The 20,756-nt window shown below is 42.2% G+C and overlaps 1 protein-coding gene and 1 long non-coding RNA gene across 2 annotated transcripts in view; both read left to right on the top strand.

The window, feature by feature from the left end:
• KCNAB1 (potassium voltage-gated channel subfamily A regulatory beta subunit 1) overlaps positions 1-20,756 on the top strand; it is a 439,216-nt gene that overhangs the window by 83,467 nt on the left and 334,993 nt on the right. The window lies entirely within an intron of this gene.
• On the top strand, positions 9,209-18,807 carry LOC129643991 (uncharacterized). Its single transcript, XR_008710644.1, has 4 exons — positions 9,209-9,333; positions 10,000-10,065; positions 14,956-15,104; positions 18,576-18,807. It is a non-coding gene; the product is annotated as an uncharacterized LOC129643991 (long non-coding RNA).

Genomic DNA, 20,756 nt, shown 5'->3' with positions numbered 1-20,756 from the left:
ACAACACAAAAGTAAGGGCAGTTAGCCTGTGTTTGAGAAAGGAACAGAACTTGGGTAACTTACAGAATGTAGCTCAGATATCAAATGGCAGAAGTGGGGTTAAACAAAACCTATGCCCTTGTCTTGATATTGCATAAGTCACCAGTCGTGGCAAGTTGGTCTGAGGCCCAGTCAGTACCCAATTCAATCAACATTAAATGACCACCTGCTATGTGCCAAGTACTGTGCTCCATATAAGGAACACAAGGTGAATAAATTGAGTTTCTTCACTGATGGGACTTAAAGAAAGTTAAGCTGTGGCAGAAATTGAGATGTGAGAGGATGGTCATGCCCCAGGTCTCAGGCAAGTCCATGGAACCAGCCACCAAGTGAGGGTCATTAATTTGGAACAGGAAATAAGTCGAGTGAGCGACAGTACAGTAAAAGCAAGTTTACTTAGAGAGATGAACATTCTATAAACAGAATGCTGTTCTTCTCAGAGAGAGGGGCCCTGTGTGTGTGTGAAAGTCGCTTAAAGGGGCTGGCAGGGGGGATACACATTCCATAGACAGAATGTGGGCCCTCTCATTAGGTGAGAGTGCCCGAAATACAGGATGGTTAGTTTTTATGGATTGGGTAATTTTATGGGCTAATGAGTGGGAGGAATAGTCCACCTATTCTGGAAAAGGAGCAGCAATTTCCAGGAATTGGGGCACGGTTCACTTTTTGGCCTTTCATGGTGGTCCTGGGAACAGTCACAGGCCTTGTGGATGTGGCCTTTTGCAGATACTAATATATTAGGAGTGCATAATGAGGCCCAAGGTCTGCCAGAAGTTGAGCCTGCCGCCATCTTGGATCTAACAGGTTCTAACCTGTTTTTTCTAACCTGAGATTTCCCTCATACCCAGTTTTCCTCTAGAGCTGTGTTATTCTTTAAGGGTGGTTGTGCCTTGCCCCTTTCCCTACCAGCTCAAAACCTAGCCAGCCACATGACACAAGACCTTTTTATATTAAATGCTACTGCAGAGGTTGTGGGAGCACTGGATGACAGAAGTAAATTCTGACAGGAGTTGGTGTGTGGCGGAAAGCACCCGGTAAAGTTTCGGAGAGGTGCTATCTTTCCTGTTGAATTTTGAAAGATGAGCAAGCATCTGGCAGGTAGCGAAGATGGCTGGAGGAGGACCTCCGATTTGACCCAGAAGCTGCACCCCTGCAAGCAGAGGCTCCTAACCCCACCCGTGTCCGTGCAATGTACATTCTGCCCGCCATTTCCACAGTGGGAGTCATTTCAACCGTGCAGCCTTGAAGGAGTACTTGTCCTTGAGACTACATGGACTGTGTATGGGACTGAACTCCCTGAGGACCACTGTATGAACTTCTATAAGATTCTGGTGGGCGAGTGTGGAGACCTGCCTATCTTGCAGCACCCAAGATAAACCTGACTTTAGTTTCCTGGCTCATTAGAATTGCCACCTGGCAATCTGGAGCAGCTGCCCCTTTCTTCAGCCGCTTCAGGGAGAAGTTAGTGAGCGCACGAGACGCTCCACATCCACGCGACAGCTGATCGAAGGCCCTGTGGTTAGAGGGTGCCTGAGGGCTGACACTCCAGGACCAGCTGCACAGGTTTCCAGGGAGGAGGGAAGAAGGGGTTTCAGAGAGAGGCTGGGCTGCTGCGTGAAAACGACCTTAGGTGCTGGCGGAGGGGTTTATACAGGAAGGGTGGCCATGTGAGAACTGTCAAGGTGAAAAGTGATGTGATAACGCTCCTTCCATGGGACAGCAAAGCTCTCAGGAGTTGCTGCTGGTGCTTTGTGAGGTACTAGATTGAGCTCTGTTAAATCGCTGACATTTCACCATTTTGACCTGCAAAGATATCAGTTTTGTATAGTTCAATGTTATACATTTTGGCCTTTTGTTTCTGAATCTGGAAAAGTCGTTGCCTAAACAGGATTTCCTGGCCTTCAGAGGCCCTCAGAATATTGTTGGTATTCAGTGAATATTTTTAATATCTTAGTTTAGCCAATCAGGCAATGAAGTAAAATTTTATTTATTTTAGACTAGAACTAGATTAACTCAGGATGCCAACGCCAGCCACTTCATGGAGATCAAGGGTACTGATTAGTTGTTGATGAAATCATAAATTTCTGATATCTACTGGAAAGGAGGTTAATAAGGAATGGAAATTAAAGAAGGGGCTGATGGTAAGAATTGCTGGCTGATGTGGACTGCCATGGAGAGGCAGCATGGCATAGACACACCATGTTTCAAAGCAGCCTTGGGTGTCCTGGGGCTTATGCCTGCATTTCTTCATCCACATACTGCTTTCTAAGTATCTAAATGTTTCATGAACAGTTCTAGGCACTGGTGATATGGTGGATTTAAATTATGTATTTTTGTGTATCTAGTTCTTGAGTTTTGTAGGGAAAAGTAGAATCATTAACAGATGGTTAAACTGTTGTCCAGGAAGATTATCTGCTAATAATCCTGTTCATCAATGTGGCAGAATAATCTCTCCATGTGGAGAAAGAGTGGAATGGGAGAAAAAATCATTTGAAAAGGCCAACATGGTGCCAGGCTTAAAAAAAATTATTTATCTATTTATTTGATTGTTCAGGTCTTTCGTTGAGTGCAAGAACTCTCCAGTTGTAGCCCGTGGGCTTAGTTGCTTAAAGGCATGTGGGATCTTAGTTCTCTGACCAGGTATCAAACCCACAGGGCCCATGCATTGCAAGGTGGATTCTTAACCACTAGATCACTAGGAAAGTCCCCAGACTTCTTTTAATCTTCTCCACCTCTGAGCTTGAAGAAGGAAATGGCAACCCACTCTAGTATTCTTGCCTGGAGGATCCCATGGACGGAGGAGCCTGGTGGGCTGCAGTCTATGGGGTCGCAAAGTGTTGGACATGACTGAGCAACTAAACAATAACAACAACAACCTCTGAGCTAATTAGGTGTTGTTAGCCCCATTTAACAGATGTGGAAACTGTCTTTCAGAGAAATTGAGAAAATTGCTGGGGATCACCCAGCTGGAAGGTAATGGAGCAGGGGTTTAAGCCTGGACCTGTTTTCAAAGCCTTAGTTCTTTCATCAACTTCCCTAACATGAAGTGATTTTAGGTTTTGCATGACAAACCTGGGGAATCAAATGTTTATTTGTCCAGGGGCTTATTTTCTTTTCATCCAGAATGGAACTAGAAGAGTATAATCATAACCATTTTGTTGACAATAGCAACACAAGCTGTAGAGATAGAATTACACTGTCAAGGCCAATGACATCTGCCAAAGGCATGAAAAAAGCAATTCAAACCCAAGGTTGAGGCAGCAGCATTCCTGGGAGCCAAACAGATTCCACAAGGATTACTATGTTAAGAGAAAGTACAAAGATAATGCTCAGAGTCAGCAAGCATAATGAGAATTTAGTCCTTGTTTTGATGAATTTGTACAAGTTGTAACCCAGAGGTCATGCTGTTGATTTGAATGACGTAAATTACCTTGGCTCCTCTATCCCAAACGTATTAAAAAAAAAAAAAGAACTACAAAAGTTTGTTTGGTTTAAAGCTGCCTATCACGTTATGTTTTGAGATACATAATCAGGAGCTAGAGTAAAATATGCAAAGAATTCCATTTTCTTCATTTTAAAGATGACTTTCTGCAGACTTGAGTAAAAAAGACTTGTACTGATGAGTCCATTCATCTTGAAAAGATATTTTCTTTTTACAAGTCATTGAATTTCCACCATAGCTTGATATGAGCAAAGAAAACCAGCAACCGTTCTTTTAGTTGAGTGCCAGGGATGTAATGAGTAGAACTGATTTTCTTATCATTTAAAAACTGCACAAATCGTGGAGCTGCTTTGATATTTACTATTGATATGAAAAGGGAGTTCATCATTTAAGACACCTGTTCCTCCCTCAAGGGGATGACAGGTCCCTGTTATTGTGGCTCTGAAACAGACTTGTACTAATGTTCCATCAGATACGCAATTGTCAGGGAGTTATTTACCTCCACTGGCCTGGAATAGGGTCTCTGGGGGCTCAGTGGTGGAATGGTTTAATCTCCAAAAGCTTGTGATCAGCCTTCCATGTTTTGGGGGTGATCCTTTCCTCCCAGATTCAGAAAACACCTGCAGCCAAGCCCTAACTACTTGGGGTTCTTCCTGTCTCTTACGTAAGCACCATTAATGGTCCTGTCAGTCTTGATTAATTCTGTGCACAATGATCAAAAGAATATTTTGACTTTGGGGCAAGTCAAACCATGGTGGACTACGTAACACAGACATAAGGGATAAACATTTATTAAAAGAGAAAAGACCAGAGCCTGAAGCTGGCAAGGACTGCATAGAAATAAAAGTACATAAACAATGAATTCCAGCTATAGATTAAAAATGCCATAAGGATGATCAAGTACTTTTGGGTTATTCTATTCTATAATTTTTAATGGTTTTCAAAATCTGAGTATTGCTTGGTTACAGTGTTAAAAAAAATTTTCCATTAGGTCTTTCTGTGAATAGTATTAGGCCATTAATCCACTGATGAGTAGCTTATGCAAGGAGAAAGGTCTTTCTATTCTTTTAAACATGAACCTCTTTTGATTTAGTGCTGAAATGACTGGTCATTTGTAAGAATATAACTAATTTCAAGGAAAATGGCAAAGGACATTGTTCTCAAAGGCATTTAATTGGCTTTAAAAGTTTGACTTAGAGAAAAAAAAAAATGCTCAGAATACATCCTTATGAGGATCCAGTAAAGTGTGACATTTCTGAAAGGATAGAAAAAACTCCCTCTCTGATTTCAGTCAGAATTGTCTTTTCTCATGATGTTCTTGCCCAGGGTGGGAAGTATCTATATATGTTTTTTTACATGCAACCTAGCATATGATTCATGTTGGATGTGACAATAGGTAAGATGGGCATTATCAACCAGTTTTAGGAAGAGAGGAAAATGGAAATCAGAGAAGTTAAAAGATTTGCTCCTGGTCATGCAGTTAAAAAAAAAGAAATCCTTGAGCATGAACCTTGGTCATTCTGATACAAATGATTCTTCTCTGTATGTAAAGGGCCCAGGACCCCCATTACAGGCACAGTGGTTGGTTCTCACCCCAAGTACCAGCACCATGCTTCCAGGGTTCCATCCCCATTCAGAGCTTTTCCAGCAAGCTGTGCTTAAGGAGGGATGTCCTTGAACAGAACTTTTCTGCCTTGATGTGGCTCCCCCGCCCTCCCCCAGCCCTTCTGTCATATCAATAGTTCGAAGTCTAAAAGAGACACCATGTCAACAACTGGTGTGGGAAGCAGCCACACATTTGGAAGTGGCCTCCTGGAGACATGGAAGAGGGGCAGGGAACTGGTAGGACACAGTTTTAACCTTACCTTCTTATTGTATAAAATGAAACTAGACTCAGAAATACCTCTCCCATAAGGTTCTTCTCAACAGTTTCCTGAATCAAAGAGGTTTGGTCCCACTACTCTATTCCTTCCTTTGCTTACTCCTCACGTCTTGATGGAGGCCAGACTCTGAGCCTGCCCTCAGGATGTGCACAGTCTTCGGGGGACACGGATGGGAGAGAAGAAACCAGTGCAGCTAAAACCCTGCGAGTCCCAGAAAGTCATATCTCTTGTCCCCAACCCCATCATGCTCTTTGAACAGGACAGCAGCATTGGATGGTTTTGCCTCCTCCTGACTGTGATGTTCTCCTCAAGTGTTTCTGGAAGCCCCTGGAATGTGTCTCCTCTGTGGTCATAATCAAGCCTGATTGGCTTTCACGTAGCATCTGCTGTTTCTTCCTTCTCCTCTCCAGCCTGCCTATTCTGGATTTTGATGTGTCCCACTAGAAACCAGTGCTTATGTGATAAGCCAGGAGGTATGAGGGCCTTCTTTGAGTCACCCTCTGCTGGAGGGCCCCCAATGGCTTACAGAGTTTTTAGGGAAATAGCTCTTTCAGGTTGAATTCCCAGCTTTCTTTCCCTAGACCCAAGCGGAGTTGATGTGAAATGTCTTTGGGCCAGAGACAAACCTCAGTGACAGCCACTGTGTGGTCATCAGAATTTCCCTCCACTTCTGACTACCACCATGTCTCTTTTCAATAGAGTGAGTTTTCTATCTGTGCCCACAGTCCCCCTTATAGGCCAGTCAATTCCTTATGTCAGGCTTCTTGGGAAGTCCACTCATGAATTCTGCTGCGTGCTTGAACCCCTGCAGGCAGTTGAGACTATGCTGAGATGGTGCTACATTAGCAGGGAGTTCAGGGAGAGGGCCCTGGCTGTACCCCACAGCACTCGCCCACTCTTCTGTGGAAGGAAGGCTTGGGAGGCTCAGTCCTGGACGCAGTCCCTTTGACAGGTTTGAAACCCTGTTTAACAAGGAGCAAGACAATTTTTCTTTCTATGGTTGGAAATAAAAGACGTGTCATGATTATGTTGGCTGCATGAATGGAAAGGACAGCTCTTACTCATCCTGAAGTATAATCAGTGGAAGAATAAAATGATGTAAGATCATTTGTTAATTTGACAGGACAATGAGGTGAAGAAAGCAGGAAGGCATTAAAGATCTGACATAAAGGGGTGAGTAGGGAGAATTCCAGGGATGGGGGAGCCTGGTGGGCTGCCGTCTATGGGGTCGCACAGAGTAGGATGCGACTGAAGCGACTTAGCAGCAGCAGCAGCAGAGAGAGTACAGAAAACAGAAAATGGATGCAAGCAGAAATGTAGCGAAGACCATCCCATTTTGATGGTGCTAAAGCTCTCTCTTCAGTTGGGTGTGGCTTCATATTGGCTGTGCCCAGAGGTCCTTCTTTGGGAGGCAGGTAGTGCCAACCCTGCAATTTATGATTTTAAAAGGGAATTTTTTCTTAAAAGCACAGATTACCTCCTATGTCCAAAAATATGATAGTTGGTGTGATCTAGGAAAACATTTCATTCAACATTTGCTGCATATTTATTGAGGACATATGTTTCAGGCATTGTCTTGAACACAGGCTGGGTTTATATGGCATACTGCAATGGCACCCCACTCCAGCACTCTCACCTGGAAAATCCCATGGACTGCTAAGTCACTTCAGTCGTGTCCAACTCTGTGTGACCCCATAGACGGCAGCCCAACAGGCTCCCCCGTCCCTGGTATTCTCCAGGCAAGAACACTGGAGTGGGTTGCCATTTCCTTCTCCAATGCATGAAAGTGAAAAGTGAAAGGGAAGTCACTCAGTCGTGTCCAACTCTTCGTGACCCCATGGACTGCAGCCTACCAGGCTCCTCCGTCCATGGGATTTTCCAGGCGAGAGTGCTGGAGTGGGGTGCCATTGCCTTCTCCATAAGCCAGAACAATTCCTAGAAGGCACTAGCAGGCTTTGCACACTAACATGGAATTCATAACAATTTTTTTGCCAATGTTAGTAGACATAGAAAAAGGAACCTAGACTGAGGGAAAGGGGATGAAAGGTTTTTATAATTTATCAAAATCTGAGTGTGGGCACTTCATTTTGTCTTGGCAGACCTTGCAGAATATTATAATAATTGCAAGTTAATCTGTCTGAGAGTGGGCACTCTTTAGTAGGGCTCGTGTCATGGAAAAGCACTGGCCTGACAATCAACAGGCCTGTGTCTAAGTTCTCACTCTGCCACTCTCTGGGTGTGTTCTCTTGAGCAAGTCATCGATGGTATTCATTCCTCTCATACCTAGTTTCCTCATCTACTATTTGAAATTAGGCACAAGCTACAAGGGGTCCTTTCTAGTTTAAGATTTAGTCATATTTAGAACCTTGTGTTCATTTATTCCTTCATTTAACAACATTTACTAAGAGATTGGTATGTGTCTATGCACTGTACATGTCATACACAGTGGCATTGGGTAAATATTGATAAAGACAAAGAGCTTGACTTGTGGAGTTTACATATGAGAGGGAGAGACAGCCAACAGATAAGTCAGCATCCAAATATTAAATAGATAGATAGATCAGCATGATTTGGGCTAAAAAGTAAATAGGTGGGATGATGAGATAAACAATAATTGTGGGGAGTGGCCCTTCAGAAAAGGAAGCCAAGGAAGTCCTTTCTTGATCTAGATAGTAGACACAGTATATGTTTGTTTGTGAGAATTTCATAACTGGGCAATCTTCAGGATGTATATTTCAGGGGGAAAAAAAAAGATTTACTGGCTTTAACAAAAAGGCCGGTTAAAACTGTATGCACATGCTTTAGAAATTCAACTAGCTCTGTGGGTCTACTGGGAGAAAGAGCAGTCTCTACTTCTCTCTTTGTCCTATGTTTCCCCTTCCCTTGGGGAAAAACTTTTTTTTCCTCTTAGATAGATATGTTCAGAAAAGGCAATGGCAACCCACTCCAGTACTTTTGCCTGGAAAATCCCATGGATGGAGGAACCTGGTAGGCTGCAGCCCATGGGGTCACTACGAGTCAGACACGACTGAGTGACTTCACTTTCACTTTTCACTTTCATGCATTGGAGAAGGAAATGGCAACCCACTCCAGTGTTCTTGCCTGGAGAATCCCAGGGATGGGGGAGCCTGGTGGGCTGCCGTCTATGGGGTCGCACAGAGTCGGATACGACTGACTCGACTTAGTGGTAGCAGCATCAATCTGTTTTTGTACATGATGTCAGTCACTTTGTGGGACCTTTGAATCTGAGCACTCATATCTTTTTTTCCTGGAAAATTTTCTTGATTATTTCATTGTTTATTTCCTCCTGTTAGTTTTCCCTTTTCTTTTCTGTTTAGAAGTACTGTAATTGAAATGTGAGGCCTCCTGGACTGTTTGTCTAACGTTTTTATTTTATTTTTTTCCTATTTAGCATCTATTTGTGTTTTTATCTTTCTAGAAGAAATTGCGAGTTAATCTCAATCTTATCTTCAAGATTTTCTATTCAGTTTTTCTTTTCTCCTATCCTGTTTTTCATTTCGAGAGCCCATTTTTTGTTGTTTGAGTGTCCTTAAAAAATAAAGCATTCTATCCTTCTTTCTCGTCATTTTCTCTTAAATCTCTAGAACTGTTAGTGTTGTGTTTTTTTTGTAAGTTTTCTTTTTCTCTCTGTGTAGTTCTCTGTTTCTCACAAATAGTCTCCCTGCAGCCCTACTCTTTAAAAATTTGTCTCTGTCTGTCTTATTAGAGTCTCTCACTAAGTAGATGGTAAGCTTGTATTGTCTGCTCACACTGAAGAGTGATGGCCTAAAAGCTGATTATGTGAACATGTGGGTGGAGCTTATTAACTATAAGCAGATCACTCCAAGGGTGATCTGGCTGAGATTTTTTTGTAGGAGAATCCTGGATGTTCATCATTTTGGTTGAAGTTTTTCCAGATTCAGTTTTCCAGTTTTCCAGTAAGTTGTTGTTGTTGTTTACGGTTTTCCGGTAAGTTTTTCCATCAATTTGTGGAGAGTGAGGGTGGGGGAAAGTAGTCTAGAATGTCTAAGCATAAACTACACAGGCCTTCTCACTACTTTCATTGCCCTCAAGGGAGCAGGATGCTCCCTGTCCAGGAGTCTCATATTTCATCTTTTCTGTAGATAAACTTCTGGTCTCCTGCTAGGATCAGGCAGGACAGAGAACAGCCGCCCAGTTGCAGAGTCCGGGAGGGACTTTTTACACAGTTTTGAATTATGTTCCCTGTTTTATGCCCCCATTCATCCCACTCCCTGAGGTGCCTGGGGTCACCATTTTAGGAACCATTTGGAAATCTGCAGTGTAAAGAAGGTGTGTCTTGGCCCACATAGGAGGGCCACTCAGCAGGCATCTTTCTCAGAACTGCAGTCAGTTCTTACACTTTCCGTTGCTTTCAGCCTCCAAAATTTTATTACTGGGATTTCCTTTTCTCTTTTCCCTATCCTTATAGGTTTATGGCTTTTTGAAAAAATCACTTTGCTATAGATTTAGTGAGGTTTCAGAAGGGAATAAAAGTCAATATGTATGTTTAAGCCCCCATTTTTATCTGTATGCTCCTATGTGAAGCCTTCAAGGCATGGATGTGACATGAGCTGACTTATGTTTTAAAATATTATTTCTCTTGATTTATTGGAGAATGGATTGGAGAAGAACAAGCAAGATTGCTGCACTCTGTACAAGAAGAGTCAAAAATGGGGCCAGGTAAGGGCGGGAGAGACAGAAAGAAATGCATGGCTCTAAAGCATGCGTACTGTGTACAAACAAAGGACTTGCTGGTGGTGAAAAATGAGGGAGAGGGAGTAACATGGGCCAGTGCTACAACTGTGGCTTGAAAAACTGAATCATGAAGGTGTTACCTACCAAGATGGAGAAAACTGGGAGATAAAGGCACTTCATAATAGAGACAAATAGTAATTTCAGTGCTGCTCAGAGGTTTCTGTAGACCTGGGCTCCAAAGATTAGTGTACAGTGAGAAAGCAATTTTTATATGGTTTTATCTCTGGGCTGTTTGTTTTCATGATGGTAGCTTATCAGTACTTAAGTGGCAGAAGAGTAAAAGTGCTAAATGTGGTGTTGACATATTCCCAAATGCTGCTCTAAGTAAATGTTCCTTTTTGTTGTTTTCCCCTCAGGTAATGCTGTGCATTACAGTAAGGTATGGGTTTTAATCTAGGAATGAATCGAACAAGTCACACAATCTAAAGGCATTTTTTTCTAACTTAAGAATCACCCATATGAGTCTTAAAATTCTTAAATATGCTTTTCTCATTCTCACAGCAATTTTTAATATCATTTGATTTGACCTTATTTGTTTTATTTATTTAAAAGCAAAAGAACTTGTTAATTTAGCCCAACAAATAACCAACATTATTAAAAAATGAACTGAAGTTGCTGCATTCATTTGACATTCAAAGTAGGTAATTTGGCAATAATTATGTAATCCCTTAATTGACTTATTTTATGGACACAGATAGTGATATAGAGACAATTTTACAGACCAACACTTTAAAAACAACAACCACCACACTTCCCTTCATCACTCAAAACTATTTTCTATACCACTTTGTCTTATTACCATGACAATCCTCATAAACTCTTTTAAGTTCAGTTCAGCAAATCACTTAAGACACTGTTCATTGTGTTTTCATTGACTGTTTTATAGAATTACATACTTATAAAGAAATTACATATTAAAAATTTTGTTCTAAGGATATCAGGAGTAAATCTCCTGCTGAAGTCTGGGAAACTTATGAATAAAATGCTCATACCTACAAATGATATATTCTTTACTGAGGAAAATGGTTCCCCACCCCCACCCCCTGCCCCACCCAGCTATTAACTGTTAGAGAAGAACTTGTCCCTAGGATGGAAGATGAATGTGTGAATGAAAAGCCACTTGCTGAAGAAGGGGGAAAAAAGGAAAGGAAGAAAGTGCTAGATATCCCAATATTGGATTATAACTATTTAGTAATGCTACCTACCAATATAAAAATAAAGAAGGTAAGGAAGAAAGGAAATGATTTATAGTTTATAGTTTGTTATAAATTCTAGATTATAGCATGTAGAAACCTATCAATAATCTTACTTAGAAGTTAATAGTAAATAAGAGTTACCTGTAACTATGCAATTAGATAGATAACTTGTTTCATAGACTCTCCTTTCATTCAAATTCTCACTGCCACTGCCCGGCCCCATCCTAGTGGTTAAATGGAAATGTAGATTTGATTTACATGGGTGATGAACATATGCAAACAAACCTAAAAATAGATAAAACTATTCTGCTAAGTCGCTTCAGTCGTGTCCGACTCTGTGCGACCCCACAGACAGCAGCCCACTAGGCTCCTCTGTCCCTGGGATTCTCCAGGCAAGAATACTGAAGTGGGTTGCCATTTCCTTCTCCAATGCATCAAAGTGAAAAGTGAAAGGGAAGTCGCTCAGTCGTGCCCAACTCTAAGCGACCCCATGGACTGCAGCCTACCAGGCTTCTCTGTCCATGGGATTTTCCAGGCAAAGTACTGGAGTGGGGTGCCATTGCCTTCTCCGAAAACTATTCTGAATTCTGGTAAATATTATTTTACCTTTCAACATAGAAATACTTATTGGCACTTCTGTTTTGGATCTCAAAGTCCAAGGAATTTATACTTCAGACTGGCTCTTCCTTCCTCTCTTATCCAGATGCTTTTGTGTAAGGAGGCCAGTGAGTTCTTTGTTTCTTAGTCTACAAGAATCAACACATTTCTAAACAGTGCCCACACTACTCTTATACCTCAAGCTAGGCTAAGAGAGCAAGGTCATGGCCAAGACATTGTATAAACAGAACAACAAAGAAGCCCACATGGGAAGGAGGCATAGAATTATTTTTTCTGCCTTTGTGAATGCCCCAGGAGTCAGAAATGCAAGGTTGATTTTGCATTTCAAAGTACATTTTTCCCAAATGTACAAGAATTCTAATCAAGAGCTGTGAATTTTTAAAATAAACTCTAGCGATTTCCAGAGTTTTATAGACCATTTGGGGAGAATGAAGGACAGGTAGTAATACATATATATTGAAATACCTTTAGTCACTATTCTAAAAATAAAATCACACTATAAAAGTATTTGATTTTCAGAAAAACACAAAGACTGCAGAGAAAAAATTTTCATTTGATTTTTCCTTTTTTTCTGGCTTATTTCCTTTCTGACCTTCCTTCCTTGAGCTATTACATGAGTCTCATGAGTTATTACACCTTGGAGGGCCATCTCTTTAAGAGACTGAAATCTCAATGTTCAACTGCTATATTCATTTCAGAAAATAATAGTTCTGCACTAAGCCTGTCAGGCACTTTTTTAGGCACAATTTAGAGCATGGACAGGAGTAAACAAAACACATAAGTATTTTTGCCCCATGGAACTTACATGAGTGGCAAACAGTACAGAAAACAGTACTATTAATTTAAACATAGAACACATTAGATAGTGATAAGTGCTAAGGAGGAAAATGAAACAGGAGAGGATATAGAAGATGAAGGGGCTGCAGTTGTAAACGGGGCTGTCAGAGAAAGTCTGTTTGAGAAGATGCCACTGGAATAAAGGCCTGAAGGAGACAAGGAGGGAGCCACACAGAGATCTGAGCAGACAGGCTAGTGAGTCCAGAGCCCTAAGCAGGGGTGTGACTGGTAAACAGAAGGGCCAGAAGGAGGCAGGTGAGGCTGGCAGGAGGTGGGTGGTAAGAAGCAACAGAGGGGTGATAGAGGTGAAGTTGTGTAGAACCTTGCAGGCCATCATAAGCACTTTTGCTTTCTCTCATGGGAGTGTCTAGGATACAGGGCTGAGAATCAAGTCAGGATTGGTGATGGCAAAAGCAGGGACCACAGTTGGGAAGCTCCTTAATCCAGGTGAAGAACGAGGTGGCTTGGGCTGGTGAAGCACAGTAGAGGTGGCAAGGGGTGCCCAGACTCTGGATCTCTTTTGAAGAAAGAGAGTTGGGAGGATTTGTGATTGAATGGATGTGAGGAATGAACAAAGGAGAGGCCTTGAAGATGACACTAGGATTTCAAGTCTGAGATGCTAGAAGGGACACATGTGTCTTCCTGAGAAAGGAAGACTGGGGGAAGTGAAGCTGAGGGGAAGAGAAAGAGTTCAGTTTGGACTTGTAATATCAGAAATGACCATTAGACATCCACACAGAGATGTCAAGTGTGTTGTTGGGTATTAATTTTTGAGTTTAGGGGAGAAAACTGGCCTAGAGATAGAAATTAGGGAGGTGTCAACTCATAGATGATATTCATAATTCTGAGACTGATAATGTGGACAGAGAAGGGAATTATTCCAAGCATGGGGCCTGAGATTGGAAGAGGGCAAGAAGCAGCAAAGATGAGTAAGAAGGAATAACTAGTGAGGCCAGAGGAAAACCAGGAGTGCAAGGTGCTCTCGAAGTCAGATGAGGAGTATATTAGAAGGAGGAGAGCATGATTGGGTCTGGCAAAATATGTGTGTCTACTTATGGGAAAGAGCCAGTAGAGAAGGGAAAGTTGGCCCTGTAGGAGAAAGAAGGGATGACTGCTGGAGTGATTTCCATCAGAACCCAAGGAGACAGGGTACAGAATATAAGTGGGGGAGGAATGGTTAATTAGGAGAGAACAGTTCATCTGCGGTAACAAGGAGGAAACACCTATGTAGGGAATAAGGAGACTGGTGATGGGAGTATTTCACACCTTCTGTTTTTCCATGAAATAGAAGTGAAGCCTGTGGCTGAGACCGGGGATGGGTTGGGGGTGCCCTAAAGGTTTGAAGAGGGAAGACCAGGTGGCAAGAGTGGAAAGACTAGGGAAGCAGAGCATTGTCTCTGGGCACACAAAAGGCCCCTTCAGGTCTGAGTCATGAAGTTACAGCAGGACTAGTCAATATGGCTGTGGGTTTTGTTTCAATCACATTTAGCTAACTGGGTGTAAGTGTGGAGAAGGAGGAGTTAGATTTAAACAGAGTCAGTGTTTCTCCCAGAAAGAAGACTCATGACATCCAAACTCTTAAGAGCTGCCAATATGTACCAGAGTTGTTGGCTAAAATATAATGGAAAATAGCTTCTCAAAGCTATTACGGTCTCTGATCTTTTTCTTCCTGTGAATATTACCATGTCAGCAAAGAGTCAGAACTTCCACCTTATGTTCTGATATGTCTGTCCTCAGATAACTAGGCTTGCTGGCCAAGGGCTTCCCTCTGACCCAGTAGCCATGGGTGCAGGATTCAAGTCATGACTCTTGAAAGTCCCGTTTGCTGGGAAAGCACAGCTGCTGAACTCATAGACCCCAGCAGTGTCTAATCGAGTTCATGTTTCCATACAGCTTCTTTTACTCAGGCTGCTCTGCTGGCATGTCACTTAGCCCTCACATCAGCACACTGAATGCCTCGCAGGCTTGCTATGTTCGCATCCAGTTCACAACTATAGCTCTTTATCCCAGCTTATATTTTGTGTCCTGCCTTGTCCTGTTCGCAAATCCTCAGCTTAATCTTCATATCCTGTCTATTGTCTCATGTTGCTCTAAAAGTGCTACCTGACAAGGTGGCCTTGCTTCGGCCTTCCTTTCCATTTATTAACTGCTCTTTCCCTTTCAGCTCACTCCACAGGCAACTGCCCTGGACAGCAGCCTTACCCAGCATAGGCCTATCCTTGTGGCTGGTGGCCTATAAAGCTGACCCCTGTGTTTGTTATGTATGACAAGCCTGCCTGGAGCCTGTGGAAAGCAATGAGATATCTGCTGTGTGTAGGTGTCTAAAGAATAATGTGAATAAAGTGAAGTCTTTTACTTCTCTGCTTTTGAATGACAGATTTCTGCAAAGTACAGATCACTGTTAGCCTGGCTGGGTGAGGCAGAGGAGATTGGAAGGGTAGTTGTTCAGAATCAGGGTTTCTGAAAAGGTGGTATTTGGATTCTCTGCCAGATAATTGTTTGTCAAAAATAGAAATTTCTGGATCCTATCTACTGAATCAGAATCTTTGGAGGTGGGGCCAGAATCTTTAGTGTTGCTTATTTGATTAGGGCCAGTGAGGTAGACCAGAGAAGGCAATGGCACCCCACTCCAATACTTTGCCTGGAAAATCCCATGGATAGAGGAGCCTGGTAGGCTGCAGTCCATGGGGTCGCTAAGAGTCGGACACGACTGAGCGACTTCACTTTCACTTTTCACTTTCATGCATTGGAGAAGGAAATGGCAACCCACGCCAGTGTTCTTGCCTGGAGAATCCCAGGGACGGGGGAGCCTGGTGGCTGCCGTCTGTGGGATCACACAGAGTCGGACACGACTGAAGTGACTTAGCAGCAGCAGCAGTGAGGTAGACACGCTAAAGTTTCAGGACTGCTAGTCTAGAACAGTGGTTCCTAAGCCACTCTCTCAGGTGGTTACAGTGCAGATTTGTGAACTTCATCCCAGACAAACTGCATCAGACTATGGGGTGGGGCCTGAGACTGTGTTAAAACAATAATACCCATTTCAGAACAATACCAGTAACGAAATCAACAGCACTTCTCAAGTGATTCTGATGATTATCCAGGCTGGAAATGTCAAGTGTTCCTTATGCCAAGCCCTTTTCCAGTTCATATGAAAAAGATCCTTTGTGCTAGAAAACTGTCTTACACAGTAAGAGAGCAGCAACTTAGGGCGCTGGTTGCTGTTCCACTCCTGCGAAGTTTTACCTCAAGATGCATCTCAAACTTACATTGCTAACTGAGGGCCTGCCAGCTTTGAGCTTAAAGCTCAGTCTCCCAAACCCAGTTGTGTCACCTGCAGGAGATTTGGAAGAACATAGATTTGGAAACTCCAACCCAGACCCACTAAACTGTGGTCTCTGGGAGTTGAGTCCAGAAATCCCATCTTTTCAGGAACACCTCAGATTACTATAAGTCTAAGGCAGGTTTGGGGATCACCAGTCTGTGCCCAATGGTGCCACCTTCCAGCCTTCCAGTGTGTGGAGGGGCCATAACAGCCCTTTCGTGGTGACCTGGGAACCGCCAGGTTGATCAAAATGCAAATGAGCCTGCAAATGATACATTTCCTGATCACATCACACCCGACGCTTTGTGCTGCCTCTTACCTAACTAAGATCCTTGTCCATGGAAGTAATTTAAGACTTCCTATGATCTTACCTCAGCTCCCAGCATCCTTGTTTGTTCAAGGATGCTGCTACCACCTCACTGCTGCTACCACCTGCCCCCCTGTGTGGCCACTCCAGAGCCCTGTCACTACTGTATCTGGTCACTGAAACTGGAATTGTTTATTTCCCAGAGTTATATGTGTCTATGATTATAGATTCTAGCTTCTATAATAAGATGTATATGACATCTTAGCTGTTCTCAACATGATATATTTACTAAGCACAGCAAAACTTCTGGCCAGTTCCCTAACTGGGGCAAAGATGGAATCAGGACCTGGTAAAAGGTTGAGCTAAAAGAACATTCTTTAGGAACGGCAGTGGCATTGTTCGTAAGTGTAAGTGATAACCTGGCACAGAGGCTGGGCTGGGCTTTTTGTAAGGAAGGCATGTAGACAACCATTTGTTGTCACTACAAATGGTGTTTGAATGGACAGCCTAGAAAAGAGCTTCCCTGGGCTTCCCTGGTGGTTCAGACGGTAAAGAATCAACCTGCAAAGTAGGAGCCCTGGGTTTAATCCCTGGGCTGGGATGATCCCCTGGAGGGAGGGCATGGCAACACACTCCAGTATTCTTGCCTGGACAGAGGAAGTAGTCCATGGACAGAGGAACCTGGTGAGCTACAGTCCATGGGGTCTCAAAGAGTCAGACACGATTGAGCAACTAAGCACAGCAGCAATAGCAAATGGTGTTTGGAAGAAAAGCTTAGAAAAGAGCAGCTTGAAATAGGCTATTAGTTTTAGCTCTACATTGGACTAATCACTGTCTTTGGATTATTTCCAGTCATTTAGTTTCACGTATGATAGCAAAGCAAAGTTCAGTTCATTGTGGCCAGAATTATCCCAGATTATGAATTTTAAAAGTCAAAGTAAAGTTTATTAAATTGATAAAATGGTCATTTTCTCTCTAAATTTACATTTTATTGTTTTTAAGTAGAAAAATGAAACTTTCCAAAATAGTTGCTTTTTATTACATAAGTAATTAATGTGAATTGTAGATAGTTAGAAATTATAAGCAATGTGAAGAAGAGAATAAAAGTTCTCTACCAAAAAAAACAACTATTAATATTTTAAAGAAAAGCCTTTCAGACATTTAATACATAAACAAACACACACACACACCACAAACTACATATTGTTATGGAACATGTAAAAACAATGATTTTAGAGACTGGGATTTCTTGCACCTAGCTCTGCCTGCAATACTTCACTACCCTTTCGTAAGTTTTTTTCTCATCATTCAGTGTCTCAGATCAAATGTCACTTCTGAGAGGCCCTTCTGACTACCCAGTCTAAGGCTGCACCCCATTTTCCAGTCATTCTATCACATTACCTCCTACGTCACTGTTTCCATAGTTTACACTTGTTTCCTGTCTTCCTCACTACAGTGTGAGTACCATCATTCTGTCCTGTGGTTCACCATATCCCGATTTCCTGGTGCAAATCCAGAGTAGGGGTTTAATAGGCTTTTGTAGAGTAAGTGAGGAAATGACTGAGGAAAATCTATCACTTGTAATAGACCCAGAGGGATCTTAAAAGCACTGCTGGTGTGTGTGTGTGTGTGTGTGTGTGTGTGTGCACGCATGCATGCTTGGTGGCTCAGTTGTGGTTGACTCTTTGCGACCCCATGGACTGTATAGCCCACCTGGCTCCTCTATCCACGGAATTTTCTTGGGCCTTGCTGCTGCTAAGTTGCTTCAGTCGTGTCCGACTCTGTGCCACCCCATAGATGGCAGCCCACCAGGCTCCCCCGTCCCTGGGATTCTCCAGGCAAGAACACTGGAGTGGGTTGCCATTTCCTTCTCCAATGCATGAAAGTGAAAAGTGAAAGTGAAGTCGCTCAGTCATGTCCGACTCTTAGCGACCCCATGGACTGCAGCCTACCAGGCTTCTCCATCCATGGGATTTTCCAGGCAAGAGTACTGGAGTGGGGTGCCATTGCCTTCTCCATTCTTGGGCCCTAACAAATGGCAAATAACAAAACTTAGAAAAGTTTGTCTCAGACACTGATTGAGGGTTTCGTACAATTCAAATGCCTCTAAAATTACCTTAGAAATTTAGATTCATAACCTCATTTTTAGTTATAGTTTTGTCTCTTTCAGATTAATTGTTTAGACTGAAAATTTATGGTTACTCATCAATTTCCAGTAGTTGACTCCAGAAAAACATGGGTAATTTTTCCAAATAGTATTGCTTTTTGTGTCTTCACTTCGGCTCACTGGCACCTCCTTGTCTGTGATTTAAAATTATGAAAAATGAACAATATGTTGAGATATAAAATTATGCATGAATGCCCAGGCTATAAACTAGCTAGCTGACAATAAAGTTACTGTGAAAAATGTCTACAGTAATACTTTCCTTTCACATCACATAAGACCTTGATTTGAGGCAGATAGAAAATTTAATTATAGGTCCCTTAATTTTAATACTTTGTGGGGGGGGGACGGGGAGAACAGGGTCATTACTCCCATTTCAGAGATAAAATAATTGAGAAGAAAGTATTTTAATTGAATTTTTGTGTGAGAAGTGTAATTAACTTGGAAGATTTTATCTGTTATTCAGTTTCTCTAGTAGTCAGGGTACACACTGGATTGCATGTGAAATACCTAAGGGATTTATACACAAATAGGTGGCCATTCTCCTTCTTTCCTGGGTATTTTGTGGTTGTTGGGAAAAAGCTGCTTTTTATTGCCTTTCCTTTCAAGTGTAATATAAAAATGAAAAGATCAACTCAAAGGTAGTCGTTTATACTTCTAAGTGACTATTAAGGAAATGCATCTTGTTGCTGTTACAATCAGGAGCTGCTTAGCAATCAGCCCTCAGTGAAACTGTAAAGTGGGTTAGCCTTGTCCCTGTCTTTCATCCCAAGCTGCTTTCCACTCCACTCACCTAGGTTTCCTTCCCTAACCACTGCTCCTCTGAGGTGGTGGAGACCTTATACTTGTTGAAAGGCCTGTTCTAACCCTGGCTCTCTGGTGGACCTTTGGAATGTTCTTCTTTAGGCATTGCTGCTGCTGCTGCTGCTACTAAGTCACTTCAGTCGTGTCCGACTCTGTGAGACCCCATAGACGGCAGCCCACCAGGCTCCCCCGTCCCTGGGATCCTCCAGGCAAGAACACTGGAGTGGGTTGCCATTTCCTTCTCCAATGCATGAAAGTGAAAAGTGAAAGTGAAGTCGCTCAGTCATGTCTGACTCTTAGCGACCCCATGGACTGCAGCCTACCAGGCTCCTCCGTCCATGGGATTTTCCAGGCAAGAGTACTGGAGTGGGGTGCCATTGCCTTCTCCGTCTTTAGGCATTCACCATTCTCAAAGAAAGCTTGCTCAGCACCTGGTCTAAGTGAGTCTTTTGTGCACTTATTCTCAATCACATCTCTCTGTTATTTTCTTTTATAGCATATATCATAATCAGTAAGTATCTTGTTTTTTCATTTGCTCATTTATTCAGCCTCCCCCATGGGACATAATTTCCATAAAAACAAAGACTCTGCCTCCATCATCTGTGTATCCTCTGCCCTCCAAACCAACAAGGACTTAGGTCTGTCCCCTCATTTTGGGTATTTATTTAGAAAGGGAATAAAAATGCCTTTGACGGGATGGGGAAAAAACAAAGCTTCATGAACCAGAGGTACTTTTTAGGCTCCAGGAGCTGCAGACAAAAAAGCGTGTTGTGTGGAGAAGAGAATGAGAAACATACATACATTAATGGGGTCATTTGTAACTTTAGTGAGTAATAGCAGATGTATTTGTCTAAAATATTTCCTGCAATAGACATGTTTTATGACTTCATGGTTCTCTAAAATATATTTGCCTGACTTTGGATTTAACACAAGCCCTGGGGTTAAGGAGTTACTGTCCAGCTGGGGAAAGGCAGCTTCAGTCATAAAATACTTTGATGTTTCTAAGAGAGCCAGCCTCCTTTATCCTTCTCATTTTTGAACTCCATTTGTCTTCTCTCTTTTTTCCTCCCATCCCTTCTTTTTTTTTCTCACAACTAAATGATATCAAAATAGTACATGCTAGTAGTATTGCTATTAAAATAATAGTACTATTAAAAGTCAAATGATAATAAAGGGTTTATGTATCAAAATATGGCAATTTCTTGTCTCAACCTCTCTAGTCTCCTGACTCCCTCTTCCAAAAAACACCCACTTTTGACTCTTTAAGTTGTTCCTTCTGGCAGTTATAGATTTCCATGCTCTTAAATAGTATGTGAATATTGCTCTCTTTTGATTCATCAATTAGAAGCAATCTATTGACCTTCTAAT

The sequence above is a fragment of the Bubalus kerabau genome, chromosome 2, assembly GCF_029407905.1.
Source record: "Bubalus kerabau isolate K-KA32 ecotype Philippines breed swamp buffalo chromosome 2, PCC_UOA_SB_1v2, whole genome shotgun sequence".
NCBI classification, from domain to species: domain Eukaryota; kingdom Metazoa; phylum Chordata; class Mammalia; order Artiodactyla; family Bovidae; genus Bubalus; species Bubalus kerabau.
This window is presented reverse-complemented; position numbering and strand designations above follow the sequence as displayed.